Genomic DNA, 18,772 nt, shown 5'->3' with positions numbered 1-18,772 from the left:
ATATCAATGCTCAATGATCACTAAATCAAACTTTGTATTCAATAAAAAAGATGACGAAAAATTCTAGAAAAAACCAAGCCTGAAGATTCATCAGGTATTAATTCTGAAGAGGAAGTATTTGCAAAGAAGGATCAAGTAAAAAGATTTAGATTCAAGCCGGAAAATTTTGAAAATCGTATATCAGATATTTTAGCCAGTGATTTTGATGAAGAAAGTGAAGAAAACCAGAAGATAAAAGAACAGTTTTAGAGAATTGAGCAGAAAATAATCATGAAGAATCAGAATTAGATGGAAATTGCGATTTGAGTGGGGAGGTAGATGATGATAATGATTTATTCTTACAGTGGTAAAGGACATAGAAAATTGAAAAAAAAACAGATACAAGACGAAAGATAGAATGTCATTTAAGGTATCTGCTTGATACAAGTAATGTGTTTTCGAATTCTCTATGCAAAAAAAACTCACAGAACCTAGAAGGCTAAAAATTATTTAAAGTTGAATTCAAAATAGATATTGCAAAAAACTACTACATACTTTTTTGTTGTATTAACTTATTGAATACGTAAAATCTAGTAAAATTACTCAACTACTAACCGTTTGTACCAATAGTTTAAAAACCCAAAAGAGAAGTTTTGTACAATTTTTCATAAATCAAGAATTAATTGTAGTTTTTATTGAAAAGTGGGCTTAAGTTAACTTAGTTGTTAACTGATCTTAAGAAGCTGAAAGCTGTGACAGTCAATTTCAATTGTTTTGGTATTCATAATTAAGTTATTTGCAGTAATATCGGAAAAATAGTAAAGTAAATATATAATCTTGTGTATATATAATAACCAAACGTCACAAACACTGAAGTGAAGCTGATCTTTTTCATTACAACATTTGAAAAGTTGTTTAAAATGTAATTTTAATGAAAAAAGTACTGAACACTCTTTTTCACATCTATGATAGATAAAAATTTTTTCGCGACTGAAGCTTCACTATTGACAAAAACTTTAATCACGTCTAAGAAAATTAATAGAAAATAATTAACGCTACAAATATCATTTCGTGGCGATTTTTTTTTTAAACATAAGATTTGAAACTATATTCTCAGTGAAAAAAAAATTTTTTTATTAATTTTTGCATTATTTTTATTATTAATGAATTATTTAAATCGTTCTAATTTTTGTAAAAATGCACCGATCAGCCCGATTTTGGGCTCAAAATGTGGAGTTCTAAGCGCTCCAAATGTTAGAGAAAATTTCTCAATTTTCGGTCCCACAATTATACATATAGATCGATAGAGAATTGAATTTTCTATCGATCTAGCTACACTTTGTTGGGTCCTTTTTTCGATTTTTTGGCATACATGTTCTTAGGAATGTGTAGAACATGTACGTGCATTTTTAGATCGATTGAGGTAATTATGTGAGAATTAGAAATTTTCTCATTTGACTGGACTATAGTATGTTGATCGTTCGTAACATAAACATGAATAATACAGGGTGGTTGAAAAAAGTTCTATGAAATACTATATCCCAAAATTCGGTGTAGCTACTCAATTTATATTTCTTTTCAGACATCTTGGACTAACTAAAAAAACACCCTGATTGATATTCTGAGAACAAACATTAGGGCTCTTTATTGAAAAAAATTTAAGATTGTGGACTTCAGTTGTAAGTATAGCATTAAGTGTATTTAATATGAATGTTTTAGTAATAATAATTGACACTAATAAATTGAAACGTATGGTAATTGCTGTATTGTAAAAAGTAGTTGAAAATAGATCTCTAGTAACAAATATCTTCAAATTCACTGATAAACCTTAACATGTATTTAGAAAAGTATATCAGAGTAATGATAGAAACCTATTATAAAAAAAATGGAATTCTTACGTAAACAGAAAAAAAATTGTTTACAGCAAATCATTGTGTACCTGAGCACGACTCGCGTTCTTTGTTCGGATCATCTAAAAATTGATTTCACTCAAGTCGAACTCTTTCCTTAGACATTCAGTAAACTTTTTTCTTAATGTAACTTTTTCGGATTAATTGTAGTAATGTACTCATTTACTTACTCGGAGTAAAAAAAATACTTGTAAGGAAGGATTTAAACACAACGGTTGCTGTTATTTATAATTGTCTTTGTTATAAAAAAAAATAATGATATGACGATAATTATCAATCTTTGTTAATAAATTAGTTAGTAAGCACGTACAGAGAAATCTTCAATAGAATATCCAACAACAAATTGCTTGAGTGTAGCTTGAGTTCTTACTTGAAGTTTGAGTAAATATTTAGCTAAATTCCTCTCCAACTAGTAGCTTGCTATGACAAAAACATACATATACTCCAAGTACATCATGTACTTGTTTTGATCGATCGGATTGTGACTACGTTGAGTGTATTTTTTTACTGAAGACAAGTCAATTTTTAGCACTTTTTCAGACAATATTTATAATTTTGCGATGCTGTATTCAATTTTTTTATTATTCTCAAAAAATATAATTTATAAAATATTATTTTTAAACATTTAAGACGAATTTTAATATCATTTGGCATTTAATCGTCATTGTTCCAATTTTTATAATTAAATATTCACTTTAAAATTTATCTTAATTTTTTGAATAATTATAATAGTTTGTAATAAGACGTCACATTGGTTTGTTTCGTAATTTATACAATGTAGGATCTCATAATATTTAAACTTTTTTTCCAGTTTATTAATATTTGGATCCTCGTTACAAGAATGTCTCACAGCAACGAAAAAATAGATGGTAGTAGCAACGATTGCTTTACAAACAGTTTAGATGCATTAACAGATATAGATAACAATGATAAATCATTACAAGAACCTCTCATCAATGACAAATATTTTGTAATAAGTACATTAATAGAACGAGGATTATCAGATTATATCACGGTTTTTCAGAGTAAGCAGGCAAAAAAAAAAAGAAACTTACATTATTGAATTTCTTACCTCATAATGTTCCTCAGGTTTCTTTTGAAATTTAAAAACAGCTTTATCATTTTACTTTATAACTAATTAATGTATGTAATAATATTATAGATGGAAAAAAAGACAAGTTTGTATTTCTTAATATGCCGGACAGAACTGTGAAGCAATAAATTTCTTTAATTGGTCCTTATAATAAATTCATAATAAAAAGAGATCGTTTGTTACACTGAGTAAGCATGACTTTATTCGATTTTTCCGATAATTGAAACAATTAAAATAGAATACTTTCAGACATGTAATAGTTTTTTGTAATTCAATAATGGAATTATTTCGTAATTGTAATTGTAGTTGAATAATAATATCATTTTATGAACAAAATCTATTTCTTAATGAGTAAATTACAAAAATAATTAAGAATAAAATGATTTTCAGGATAAAGAAAATAATACAAATACAGCTGAGAAAGGAAAGGTATGGTATCTATGTTGTGAAACAGTTTATTGTATAATTCAGTCATAAAATAATTATACAAAACTTTTTATAAAGCGTAGAAATTAAACCGCCTCTTACAAAAAACACCACGAGAACAAACTTATCTTGAAGCAGAAAATATAAAAGAATATGCTGATAATGTGTTCCATATTTCAATCGAACATATTTTTGAAAAAAACGCAAGTATATTTTTTTTTTTCCTCCTTCATTGACCCGCCTATGCACTGAGCCACGGGGCCATTGTACTAGGTCCAAAGTATGGTAAAGGCGGTCTTAAGTAGTTATGGGTGTGTACAGCCCGGCCTCGTAACAGAACTGCAGAAGCCTGTCCGTCCCGACCGTCTCGAGAATGGGTGCGTCGGTCCCAAGGTTCCCTAACAGGCGCTGCTTGCCCCGAACATACCCTTATCATATGGAGAGGCGTCTTCTCTTCCTCACCACACCACCGGCGAATTCTTCTTCGCGTCTACTAACTTGAGTTGTGGGTTTCTTGACGAACGCTCCGGTGTGCTTCATTCCCGAGGTTTCCGCCCAGTAGCTGGAGAATCTTTTGTGAATCCACTTGTCCCCCAGCGCCTTTACAAGTTCCCCGGGAGCGTTTATCTCCACTGGGCCCTTGCCGCCTCCATTGCTAGCGCTTATACGGGCCAGCCTGTCGGCTTCAGTGTTGCCGCGTAGGGTGCCTCAGAATGACCCGAATGCATTTAGTACTCATGGTGGTATGAGTTATCAACATCAAATTCCTTAATGTTCAAATAGTATGTTGTGATGTAGTGAATGAACGCATTTGTTATAATATTTTTATCAATTGATAAGAAAAATTCTATGTTCAAATTAGTATAAGTTTCTTAGAACACGAGTTATAATACATTAGTTAATTAATTAATAAGAACTATGTAAAATAATTTTTAATTGATAAAATATTTCTACGAATCTGGTTCATTTGGTCCACCGTGTAGACGCTAGCGACCTCTAAAAATCTAAACAAGAGAGGAAAGAATAAAATTATAAACAATACATTTTTTTCGTTTAAAAAATAGACGTTGCCAATACTCCTATAATGACCAAGATAAATAAGTTGGAATTGAGAGATATTTCTCTAATCCATTCGCTAAAATATTACGCTTCACGAAAAGAAATTGTTTTTTATAATCGAATTGTAAAAAAACGACGGACATAATATTTCTAAAGTTATCGAGTTAAAATATTATATGATTAAATGAAGAATACTATTTAAAAATATTGTTCATTATCATTTTTCTATTCCAAACTAATAATAATACAAAATTATTTAAATTAGATATTTTTTCTCTAACATACGATATAACTCTAGATTCCAAAAAAACCATTTGAGTATCATATAAGTAGTAAACTCTTTGTACTATTATTAATTATATTAATAATTATATTAATACCTAACTCTTTGTTCTCATAAGTTAAAATCCAAAGGAAATAATAATAATTAGAGTACATAATTTTTCTTAAATATAAGATTCGAATCTAGATTTGAAAGAGTATTGAAGTACTATGCTAGCTGTTACTTATCATAAAAGCACTTTAATCTTCGCACTCATAAGTTCAGTTTATGAGAGAATAATAATAATTAAAGTACATTTTTTTTTTCTTAACATAAAATTCGACTCTAGATTTTAAATAAATCATTAAAGTATTCTGTTAATACTCAACTACTGCATTCGTAGTGAAAATTACAAAAAAAAAATAAAAATATTCGAATGATATATCTTTTGAAATAAGGAATTTTAATCTTAGCCTTGTATATTGTATTGGTATGACGACGTGGAACTTTAGTCGGGGCGTTTTCGACGTCAGTAAATTTCCACATCTATTATTTCGTAAGATAGTAGATAAGCTAACATGATGTAATCCCGTCCCTTATCTATTGTTTCATGAATAACAATTATGGCCCTGTAGGGTCTTATAGTTAACTCTAATTTTAACTGATGGTAAGATAGATTTCTTCCTTTTAAAGGGACGAGAAATCATCCATTTTGACATTTGTGACAATTATATAGATATGATACTTAAGTAATTTGTTTTAAATCTAGATTCAAGATGTAAATTAAATTAAAGAATCTTCTATAAATATATACATATATATATATATAATTATTAATAAGCTTATGAAATATTTATAACTTACTTAGCAAATAAACCTTGAACGTTGCTACTTCCAAAGATCGTGGACAGCGGACGATATAAACTTTGATTGAAATTATAATAAATTGTATTTATGTTGATGTTTGAATTGGTTAACTCGTCGTATACGCTCCTCACAACAACTCTATACATTAAAACATTTTAATTTAAGCCATAGTATTTTTAATTAAAAAAATAAACTTTTTGAATCACTTTTCATTCAAAAAACCAACTTAAAGTATGACTAAATATTTCTTTACTGTTCTATCAGTATATTAGTGACCAATTTTTGTAACATTTCAATGAACTATATCCTAATGTTATGCATTTTTTTTTCTCCTTTAGTCTGCCCCGCCACCCCTGCACTTAGCCACGGGGCCATTGTACTGGGTCCAAACTTATGGTAAAGGCGGTCTTAGGTGGGTTGGTACAGCCCGGCCTCGTAGCAAAACTGCAGAAGCCTGTCCGTCCCGACTGTCTCGAGAATGGGTGCGTCGGTCCCAAGGTTCCCTAACAGGCGCTGCCTGGGTTCCCTTAGCCCCGAGCATTCCCTTATCATGTGGAGAGGCGTCTCTTCTACCTCACCACACCACCGGCACGCGGATTCCTCTCCGCGTCCCAGCATCTTCATATGGCGTCGAGTTAGCCAGTGCCCTGTGACGGTGCCCACGGCCACTCTTAGCCTTCTTTTATCCAGTTCGATCAGGTCCCTACTCACTTGAGTTGTGGGTTTTCTGATGAACGCTCTGCTGTGCCTTATCCCCAAGGTCTCCGCCCAGTAGCTGGTGAATCTTTTGTGAAGCTACTTGTCCCCCAGCGCCTTTACAAGTTCCCCGGGAGCGTTTATCTCCACTGGGCCCCTGTCACCTCCGCCGCTGGCGCCAATACGGGCCAGCCTGTCAGCTTCGGTGTTGCCGCGTATACCGCAGTGACTTGGTACCTTTAGCAGCTTCAGTTTGTTGCGGCATGCCGCTTGTTTTAGTACCCTTCTGCAGTGGTCCACGAGTTTTGAACAGGTAGCCACTTGCGAAAGAGCCGTTAAGGCAGCATAGCTGTCACTGCAGATATAGATATGCTGCTCAGTGCAATCTCTTCTGGTGATATGCATAGCGCATAACAGGATTGCGTACACCTCTGCCTGGAACACGGAAGCGTCCTGGCCCAGGGTGTAGGATTCCTCCAACCGTGGTCCCCCGCACCAGATTCCGGCTCCGGCCTCTCCCCCCTTAAACTTCGCCCCATCCACGTACCAGACAGGCTCCTTGGGAGTAAGCGATTCCTCGCCTTCCTCCAGCCAGGTCCGTCTGTCCATGAAAATGACTTCGTATCCGGGTGAGAATTCTAGCTTCCTGGGGCAGCGATCGACCTTTTTGCCACTGAGTCCCGTAGGGTCCTCCGGGCCTAGGATCGCCGCATGCCCTGCTCGAAAGCTCATCCACTGTCTATGGCTCCTCAAGCGGATGGCCGCCCTCTTCGCTAGCACCTCCACCATCAGTTCCGGTGGAGGGATGCTCAGTAGGCAGCCCATAGCTAGGGTTGGGGTCGTCCTCAGGGCTCCCGTTATACCCAGCAGTGGAGGCGTAGGTTAGTTGGGGAATGACAACAGCTGTGTACAGCCATTTTATTGTTTTCGGCTTCAGACCCCATGTGGCGCTGAACATTCTTCTGCAGGTCCAGAAGGTAGCCGTGGCCTTCTTGACCTGTTTGTCCACATGTGCCCTCCAGTAGAGCTTCCTATCTAAGGTTACTCCAAGGTAGCACACTGTTTCCGAACATTACAGCTGTTTGCCAAAGATGGAGGGAGGCCTGAACTCAGTCCTCCTTCCTCTTGTGAACAGAACCAGTTCAGTTTTGCTCGGGTTAACCCTGAGCCCCCGAACCTGGCACCATCTCTCAACGACGTTGAGGGCCGTCTGCATTCTGAGGGACAGACTTCCCAAATCGTCGCCTGTGACCGTGATGGCCACGTCATCAGCGTAGCCTTGAACGCTGAAGCCCGCCTTTTTCAGGTTCGTAAGAAGTTCGTCCACCACCAAGGTCCACAGCAGGGGAGATAGGACACCTCCCTGCGGGCAGCCCCTGGCCACTGCAGCTCGAACCTCTGTACCTCCTAAATAGGCGATGGACGTTCTACTGGCGAGCAAGTTCATGATCCAACGTGCAAGCGTGACGTCTGCTCCGAAGTTCTGAACTGCCTCACCCATAGTTTTGAAGGGTGTGTTATCAAACGCCCCTTCGATGTCTAAAAAGACCCCAATTGCCGACCTGCCTGTCTCCAGGGCTCTCTCCAGGCCTCCTACGAGGTCATGGAGGGCAGTCTCTACAGACTTGCCACTTTGGTAGGCGTGTTGTGCTGAGCACAAGGGCCTGGTGCACAATGCGCTCTCTTTTAGGTAACAGTCCACAAGCCGCTCCAGCGTTTTTAGGACGAAGGAGGTTAGACTTATGGGTCTGTAGGCCTTTGCTTGGTCATAGCGGTCCTTCCCCATTTTGGGTATGAATACCACCCTGACCGTCCGCCAAGCCTTAGGTATGTAACCCATGGCAAGGCAAGATCGGTAAATATGTACCAGTCTGCGCCATAGTCGCTCCCCGCCCATTTGCAGCAGAACCGGATAGACTCCGTCCGTGCCTGGACTCTTGTAGCGATCAAAGGTACCGACTGCCCATTTTACGCGATCGTAGATCACCACCCGCCTGGCGGTTTCTCAGTCGGCTCTTACGAGCCCGCCTGGTCTGTCAGCCTCGCTTGTGGTTTCTTGCACCGGGATCGATCCCGGGAAATGCGTTTTAATGAGGAGCTCCAATATGCCTTGATGGTCGTCGACCATCTCTCCCTCCGGAGATTCTAGGCCTCGGAGCGCCACGTTCCTGCCGGGGGTAATCAGCTTGCAGATTCTGGCTACCTCAGGTAGGTCCTCCAGTCTCTCGCAAAAGCTTCTCCAGGCTTGCCTCCTTACTAACTTGATCATAGACCTGAATCTTCTCCGTGAGGTTTTAAATTCAGTCCACATCTGATCCGTCTTGAGCTTTTTTGCACTGTTAAAGAGTCTCCTGGTTTCCCTGCGAGCCTTTTCAAGCTCCCTGTTCCACCATGAGACTCTCCTGCACTCCTGCATCACCCTGGCTGGGCATGAGCAACTATAGGCCCCGGCAATAGCGTCTTGTAGGTCCAGCATTGCCTCATCGAGGCCGGCCGGAGACCCTACACGCCCTTCCGTTCCGGGTTTCCCCATGAGTCTTTCTAGTTCCTGCTTGAACAGGCTCCAGTCAGCGCTTCTTGGGTCCCTACGGAGTTGCGGTTCCACGTTGCCCACTTCCCCTGTCAGAGTGAGATTAATGCGCCGGTGGTCCGACAGAGTTTCCTCTTCGTCCACCTCCCACTTACTGACGAAATCATAGATTTTCGCCGTGGCGACGGTTATGTCGATGACCTCCTGCCTGACCGAGGTAACAAACGTAGGTTTGTGCCCTCTGTTCAGGACTTCTAGGCCGTGCCGAGTGAGGTATTCCAGCAAGCTAGCTCCTCTCTCGTTAGTGTCACTGCCCCAAAAAGGTGTGATGAGCGTTAGCATCACATCCTAATATGAGCTCGCAGCTCGTCCTTCGGCAGTACTCCACGAGTCGTTTGACCTCCTCAGTGGGTGGTGGTTCATCAGAGTCATAAGGAAGGTATGCCGAGCCGATAACGACTTTAATCGGCTCCCCTCCCAGCTCTATTCTCACCTGTACTGCCGCCAGATCCCTTGTGCAGCATTGGCTGAGCCCCACAGGGTTTAGTTCTCGTCTCACGAAAACGCATGCCCTAGGGTCCCTATCACCTTTACCGCTTATGAAGGATCCGCCTTTGGCATCTCCCTTCAAGACCTCGCCCTCCCTACAATAAGGTTCTTGGATCAGGGAAACATCTGTGTGCTTCACCGCTAAGTCTCGAAAATGTAGTGCCGCGGCCGTGTAGCAGTGATGCAAGTTAATCTGCGAAATCTTTAACAGCCCCGATATCACAGGGATTTCGGCGCCGTTTGATTTCACGTGTTGGGAATAGGATTGGGATGCGGGAGCGTAGGAGGGAGATTAATCCTGCGTAGAAGGGCCAGCCATGTCGCCGTCCCTTCTTGCGCCCTCTCCCGTAGGAGGGTTACCCGTTCTGCTCCAGGCTTTACCATGTCGGTCAGCCTGATCTGAGACAGGACCCTCCCCACCCTTGCCAACTCCTGGTTCTTCGTGGGTCTCCCCCGTGCCCCATGAGTTGGCGTAGCCCGTCCACTGGTCCGAGGTTTGCCTTCTTCACAGTTCGCTTTCTCAAACCCCTGTGATGGCTCCCTCAGAGGTGGGGGGTTGGTGGGCCCTCCTGGTGCTCCCTTCTCCTTCGAGGTAGAGGCTGCGTGCGTTTCCGCACGCCTCCTCTTTCCTCTCGGAGGGGGTACCGCCTTGGAGGTCCCTGTCACTGGTAATTTCCTCTTTCCGGGTTCGACCTGCCTCCCCTCCACAGTCTTTGGCGCCTCGAAAAATCGAGCTCTGCCTAGGCCGCAGTAAGGACTCATTCCTAACCCTTTTAAGAGCTTTAATGACTCATCGTCCACACCAATGACTAAGCTAGTCAGTGTTGGCGTTGCCTTCGTGCTCCGAACCCGCCAGAGGTTGGTGTGCAGTCCGGCGTTTTGGCCTTCGAGTCTTTTCAAGATCACCGCCGGATCCACCGGTGGCCCGGGAAACATCGCTGTGACCTTGGAGAGTCTTGGAACTTTCTCCCTCTCGAGAACCTCGAGGTTTACTCCTTCCAAGATCTTTATGGAGGGGACTGTCTCCTTGAGCCATGTGGCTGCCCGTTCATCAGGACAGTTGATCCACAGAAGCCCTCTGTCAAGTTTGTGGCCCTCAAATCCCAGAACAGTGCCACTTTTGATGGCATCGTCCAGGGCCCGAAGAAGTCCTGCCAGCACTAGTTCCCCTTGCTGCTTGCTGAGGGTCGCAGAAGGATAGAGGTCCGGCGCGATGGCCACCCTCTTGCCTCCCGCAGCCGCTTCAGCAAAGCTGCCAGGCCCAGGTGCTACGCGAGCCTTCTTTGCTCGACATTTTGCGTCTGAGGAGGGGGGGGGGTACAATCTTCCGACCTCTGCCTTTTGGTGTTACCCACGGCTTCAGTGGAAGACCCCGACTTGGTGGAGCTAGTAGCCCCGGTCTCGACGAATGCGTAAGTGGCGCGAAGAGCTCAGACTCCAATACCACTTACATTGGAGCACTATCAAAAAATTTTAAACCATCCTGACTAGGCATTTTTACTTTTCGATAATAATAACAGCAATAAAATGCATGTCTTCACGATCAGAAGCACCGATGGATCATACATCTCTATATTTGGAAACATTAAACTACTGAAATCAATTAACCCATTAACGCCGAAGAATCGTGTTTTTTTTCTCATTTTCAAGCTAGATTCTTATCATCGAAAAAAAAATCATTTGCAAATAAAAAATATGTTCCCTTGTACTTTCGAGTGTCCTCTTTCCGAATCCGGAGTCAAAATTAAGTTTTGTCCATTAGAAAAAAAAATATGGCCGTTTTTAAACAAAAAAAACCGAAAAAATCGAAGACATTTTTTTTTCAATATTTTTTTTCTCATTGAAGACGCTCAAGGAGCCCCCCTTTTTCTTCAACCATGAGTGCACAAAATAGTTGTAGTTTAAGAATATATTTTTTTAATTTGTCGACATTGACATTTTCACCCCCAAAATGGCGCTTTTCATCCCTTCAGCAGGAAGACAATTTTCACTCTCGGTGCCCGACAAAAAAAATATTCAAATCTTAACAAAATTGGAATCCCGGGGTTTTCAAGGTCGCTGATTACGATTTCGCCCTCAAAATTCAAAAATTCAAAATGGCGGATCCAATATGGCGGACCCAAATTCAAAAACTTACTTGAATCGGATGAAATGTGGCACTCGGGGGTTTTCGAGGTCCTTGATAACGAATCTGGCATCATCATTTCAAAATTCAAAATGGCGGATGCAATATGGCGGACACCTTCCCATTAACGCCCAGTTATTATCTAACGTTTATTGAAGAATTGACAACTTTATATATTGACAAATTGACAAATTTATAGAAATTCATCACTCCGCATTACTCAACGGATAAACTTATAATTCCTTTTTCTACTCTTAGCATTACCCAGAGAAAACGACATGGACGTGGTAGAAATCCTTTCTCCTTTGGGGTGCTTGATTCGAGTGAGTCCCCTTGCCTCTCACTTTTTGGGGTGCTTGATTCGAGTGAGTCCCCTTGCCTCTCACTTTTTGGGGTGCTTGGTTGTAAATGCGCCCTTTGCTTATCCCCGAAGCCTGATTACGTGTTTCGCTTTCATACAAGCACTACAGAAATAAGCATTACAGTCCTTACAGTACGTATATGTTCTTATTGGACAGATTGAACAACGAGCTTGTTTGCTGTGACGGAAAGTATCGTGTGCTTTGTTCCGTTTTAGTTTTCCCCTCTCTAAGTAATATTTAGCAATCGAAATTGCGAATTGCTTTGAACCAATTTTTTTTGTTTTATCTCCAGTTGCGTTGAAAATCACGACTGAGTTCACAATGGCGGCCTGAATAAATCTAATAAAGACGACCCATGTCCATTTTTTTGAACGGATACTTGGAAGCAAGTTGTTGCAATGTCCATCGTGCACGTCTACTCCGCCCATGAATTTATTGTAGAGATGAAATGCTTGTGGAAACGGAATCTCAATTTTTGAATGTGCACTCGAGCTAAATCTCTTTGACGGTAGTAGAGGAGTTACCCCTGCAGCGGTAGAAGCGATCGAAACTGGTTTCGAGTCTACGATAGTTATGTAGTTTATTCCGCTGTTTTGATCATGCTTTACAACATACGTACCTCGTGGAGACTTTTTGTCGATTACATTTTTTTCTTTGACTCGATTTTCTCTTATAGTTCCTGTACATTGTAAACCTAACTTTTTCAAATGTACTAGGAGATCGAAATTCGTAAAAAAATTATCGCAGTACAGATGGAACTGAGATATCTTCTTAGGAGGGATAGATTTGAGAAATGGATCCAATAATTCCATCACTACACGAGAACCTAGAGCACATTTACCCAATTTATCTCCAATTGATGAGGTTTTTCCACAATATAAATCGAGATTCAACAGGTATCCATCGGCGGTGCAGAGACCCCCAAAATTTTAGTCCGAATCGTATGGGTTTTCCCCGGATAAACTGTTTTAGCGATGTTCTTGCATATGATTAAGCCATCATTTCGTCAACAGATAACGCAGTCTTCCACAAGCCAAACTGACGAATATTTCTCTGAAATAATTGTAGTAATTTACGAACGCGCCATGCCTTATCACTGGGATCATTGTCTTTAGGCATCGAATACTTTAATTCTGATTTGATTTTCTCAAATGTATCGCGTTGCATTGCAGAAGAAACCACCTCACATAATAAGAAGGGATCAGTTGACCAATAGTCTCTTTGAGATTTTCTTTTATTGAACGAGCTTACAATGATGATGCCAATGAAAGTATTCAAATCATCCAACTGCAATTCAAACCCATTCTCTTTACATGAGTCAATAATGTATGTTTTCATTTCCATGCAGAAAAACTTTTCAAACAGTTGTATCGGCTCACTTTTTTGAATACTTTTTTTACACCGTCAGTTAGTAATAATTTGTCATCAGTCTCATTCGGGTAGCTCTTTTCACCAACCATCCACTTATATTGGTGATCTCCTTCCAATTTACATTGATTATCTGTGTAATTTTCCGATGCTTGTTTATAAGTGATACTCGAAAGGTGATCGTTTGATTCAAAATCAGAATCGGAATCACTAGAACAACCAGAATTGTCTGGATTCGGAATCGCGACGAGCTCGTCACAATTATCGTCAGAAGTATCCATTTCAAACTCTACATGAGAAGGAATAGATTGCCTTGGTCGTTTTCGAGACATAATAGTAATATTGTCAATATGCTCACGCTGCCGATGAGATAAGAATTATCGAAGAAGTGAATTCACTCAGGAGCAATAAAGATGATAAAACAATATTTTATGAATAAATTTTGTTGAGGTACTGAGCTGAAATTTAGGTATATAAGTGAGTTCGATTTAGTCTCAAGACAAGTTCTACGAAAATAGAAACCAAATTACTCAGATGAGGAATATTGGCAGACCTAAAATGAACACAAAAATTCTGAGCTAATATTTTTTACAGAAAAAAAAATATTATTAGCAATGTGAACGATCCACACTCCACAAACGTGAAAAATTGAAAAAAGATGTGATAGGCATATACAAAACTTATTTGCAGACAGAAATATTTATGGATAATAAATATATTTGTATCAGGGATAATATTCAATGATGACCCGTATAAACAAAAACAAGATGAAATGTAAAAAAATCGGAGATTTCTCAGCCTCTGCAACGTCAATTTCATTCGACACATGAAAAATATAATATATGATCATAAAATGTGAATCAATTGAATGATTATTATTTACATTTATATGAAGTTGTCAATTCTTCAATAAACGTTAGATAATAACTGGGCGTTAATGGGAAGGTGTCCGCCATATTGCATCCGCCATTTTGAATTTTGAAATGATGATGCCAGATTCGTTATCAAGGACCTCGAAAACCCCCGAGTGCCACATTTCATCCGATTCAAGTAAGTTTTTGAATTTGGGTCCGCCATATTGGATCCGCCATTTTGAATTTTTGAATTTTGAGGGCGAAATCGTAATCAGCGACCTTGAAAACCCCGGGATTCCAATTTTCGTTAAGATTTGAATATTTTTTTTGTCGGGCACCGAGAGTGAAAATTGTCTTCCTGCTGAAGGGATGAAAAGCGCCATTTTGGGGGTGAAAATGTCAATGTCGACAAATTAAAAAAATATATTCTTAAACTACAACTATTTTGTGCACTCATGGTTGAAGAAAAAGGGGGGCTCCTTGAGCGTCTTCAATGAGAAAAAAAATATTGAAAAAAAAATGTCTTCGATTTTTTCGGTTTTTTTTGTTTAAAAACGGCCATATTTTTTTTTCTAATGGACAAAACTTAATTTTGACTCCGGATTCGGAAAGAGGACACTCGAAAGTACAAGGGAACATATTTTTTATTTGCAAATGATTTTTTTTCGATGATAAGAATCTAGCTTGAAAATGAGAAAAAAAAACACGATTCTTCGGCGTTAATGGGTTAAGTCACCACATCTTATGATGGATGCAACATTTTCCGTGATTCCTACTAAGCCAAAAGTCCATCAGCTGTTCACTGTTTTGGCTACGGTGGATAGCATTGTATGTAAAAATTATTCTGTGAATTATTTTTTTTTAATTCATAATATTATGAAAATAAGAATAATTATTCTCATAAAATTGGAGGCAATACCGATAACGTGGAGTCTCATGAAGAAGAAAACGGCTTTTGCATACACGAAGTTATTACATTATTTTTCGACGGTTCTTTCACCTCAGCTACACCCTACTTTTATTACTTCAGATTTTGAAGCGGCTTCAGCAATTGCAATTAAATTGAATTTTCATAAAACTGCACATGCAAGATGCTTCTTTCATTACATTTAGGTGATATAATTATACATGAGTACAGTTACAAATAACTTTGATTAAGATACTTATTGTTAATTATGATTTTACAGGCTCTTAGGAATTAATTAAAAACATTCGAATTACTTTCAATTCTCCAACAGTCTAAAATGATGAGGATTATTATAAAAAAATTTATGGCTTCACCTCTATTGCCATCTGAAGACATAAGAGAAGCTTACAATTAGTTAATACAAAATATCTCTGAATGTATACAAAGTATTATTTGTAAATTCATCGAATATTATTATTACTAATAGATTCGAGGAACCCAAGCAGAGCATTTGAGTGTATTTGAAATGATACATAGATCAAATAACTATTGTAAAACGTATAATCGAACACTTGCACTTCAATTTAGTGTACACCCTTCCATATGGCAATTTACTGGTGTGTATAGAATAATCATGTTACTAAGTTTACAAATAATTTTTTTTAAAGTGCTTTACAACTGAAAAGTAAAATATATTTCAGTACATATAAATAATTTACAACAAAATGCGTTACTAGAATATCAGAGTATTAAAATGGAATATTTTACAAGAAGAACTACAAGAATAACGGATATTATTCACAACGAAAGGCTGCTTTCATTGTGGAATATGAAGCAAACGCGAATGCTAACTATACCTCAATTTCTGGCTTGTGTCAGTCACGTTTTAAAATCTTTTTCCTATTATGGATCTGCAGAAATGTATTCACTGACACTACTAGGCATATATTACTATAAGAATTAAGAGTTTTTAAAAATTTCTTTTAACATTTATTAAAATAAAAACCCTCACGTATAAATTGAGACGTTAGTGGACTGTGATTATCAGTTAACCATATGCTACCAAAACCGACTTCACCAGATGGCGGTAAAACTTCGCGCCAAGTCCACGTCCTAAGTGACTCAAATATAACAACATTCATATGTGATTGACTATTGGAATTTTTGGATACCAAAAATAATTGAAATCACATGGAATGGACTTTTTGAGAATCATTTTCATCTTATTTACAAAAATATTCTTCGAATAAAATTTGAAGAATTAACAGCAATTTTTGAAGTGATTTGAATTAACCGAAAAAAAAATTTATTTGTAAAAAAATTGATGACTTGGCCCAATTTCAATGATGTTCTATTTTTAAAATACTTCATGGGCATTTATGATTTGAAAAAATTGACAAATATTTCAGTAAAAAAGAATACGGTTATCATATTTTATATTTTATTCTTGAAATTCGTAGAAAATTAGGCCAATTCATCAATTTTTTCACAAATAAATATTTTTTCAGAAGTTTTAAAAAATTACAAAGTCAACGTAAAAGAGAGTGATAACAATACGTGAAGCAGGAGAGAGGGCACTGTAGGAACCCCAACGTAAGAGTGAATGACAAAAGACACATTCGTTAAAAAAAGAAACTTGAATAACAGAAATATCGTTGTTAGAGGCGTGGCTTATTTATAACTTCGTCAATAATTAACGAAAAATTTTCGTTTAACGATTGGTCGGAAGCTTATGACATAAGATAAGTACCTATTGAATATGAAAGCATTATGTGTAGTAATTATGGAGATATTTGCATAAAACAATGCGTTGATGACGTCACACAAGATTTTTCGTGTATAGAGTAGTCGGTAGCCTCGGCACTCATGGGGAAAAGAGCGCGCTAGTAAAAAATAGAAAGACGGAAAAATAAATGTGCACTTGGCGCCGAGTATCTACCGCTACTCTGACCTATGTACGATTACTAACTTGAAGAATTTGAAAATGTAAATTTCTGTCTGTGGGCAAAATACAATATGGCGGATAGAATATTTTTCTTATATGTAGTCTATTGATGTAGAGTTGCCAACTCAAGAAATCTGAGAATCTTGACTTTTGTCAAATATTATACGCACACACGCACATACACACAGAGACGTCTTCTGGAAAACGATCGTATTCGACTCTGGTAAGCTTAAAACGTGAAGATATGTCAAAATTCGTGATTCACAAAATCGGACCCATTACTATAACTTCCCACTGGGAAGTTAATGAAATGAATACAAGGTACAAAAATATCCATTCACTACAGTATTCAAGATGAATGCAAAAAAATAAAGTTACAATTTTTTAAATTATTGAAATATGTCACATTAGTTAAAAATGCTAGCATTAAATAATCCGTATATTACAACTACAAGCATAAATTTAATTTAAAAAAAAAATGTATGTCCGCACATTTTAGGGATATGTAAATAAAGGTATTTTCCATCATTTCTTATGTTGTTGTTAACGTATAAGGTCGTTTCGTCAAATTTCGATCAAAAATATGTGAAAATTGAAAATCACCTTTATAGGGTGTCAACTTTGGAGGTGATTTTCACCTATCCACAATGTTTTCCCACGGAAAAAAAATTCGTGATTCATCATTTTCGACATAGATTATTATATTGAAGCCTTAGCTGAATTGACGGTGACCACTTCACGAGGTTTCCTTGTAAGCTAGTCAGTGTTGGCGTCACCTTCTTGTTCCATACCCACCGAAGGTTGGTATGCAGTCCGGCGTTTTGTCCCTCGAGCCTTTTTAGGATTATCGCCGGATCCGCCAGTGACCCGGAAAGCGTTGTGGTGACCCTAAAAAGTCTTGGAACTTTCTTCCCCTCGAGAACCTCGAAGTTGCCTTGCCTCCAGAGATTCCGTTGCGTTGGCTCAGCCTCCGCTCTAGCTATGCTAGCCCCGGGTTTCTCCAGTTCCAGCAATCTAGCCTCCCTCCTCTTTTTCGTTCCCCCGCAAAGTTTTTTCCTATTTAGGCGTAACGGTGAATCAGGTTTATCGAGATTCTTCCCCTGATCCTCCTTGCCGGTAGCAAGTCGTTCTTTACAAGGCAGCTTGGCTTGCACCTCGCCATCCTTGCCGGTACGTCCCGCCTCGGCTTCATCAAGTCCTATCTCTTCATCAGAAGAAATTCCACCCCCTCTACTCCAAATGTTATCGAAATCATTCATTCAAGTCCCACGAGTATTGAGGAAATAAAGGTCCACTTATGCAGAGCTTCTTGCACAGGTAAGTCTAGCTACAATAGAGGGTCGCCTGGTACACCAAGGGCATCGTTTGCGACACAGTGTCCCAGTGCCATTCAGTTTTCAGCACGATGGCTTACACCTTGACTTGGGGAGTTGGTCCACGGTGCCTCTTAAAGTGTGTACACACCCAAGCTGCACTTGCCAGCGGCTTTCCTCGTGTTCGCACTCGGTACGCCTCACGCCCCCCAAGGCCTTCACTCGATACTACCCGCACAACGCTCCTATCCGCCACCTGGAGACGCGTCCGGTAGGGGCTCAACCAATGTTGCAATGTTTAACTTACTCGTTTATAGAGATCACGGAACCCCAGAAACGCAAATATATAATAAGTAATTATCTATTTAGATTCTTTAAAAATTATTATGACAATAATTTATTAACTTCCTATTTTGAAGATATTTGTAATTGGTTTAATTTTTTAAAGTTTGAATTCGAAGGTGTTTTTGATTATAGAGTTCTCAAAAAAGAAAGTTTTTTTAGAGAGCTAAATTAAAAGTTAGTAG

This window comes from Chelonus insularis, unplaced genomic scaffold (genome assembly GCF_013357705.1).
Source record: "Chelonus insularis isolate UGA/USDA-ARS -01 unplaced genomic scaffold, ASM1335770v1 contig_27_pilon, whole genome shotgun sequence".
NCBI lineage: Eukaryota > Metazoa > Arthropoda > Insecta > Hymenoptera > Braconidae > Chelonus > Chelonus insularis.
The sequence above is the reverse complement of the archived record's forward strand: the minus strand, read 5'-3'. Positions refer to the sequence as shown.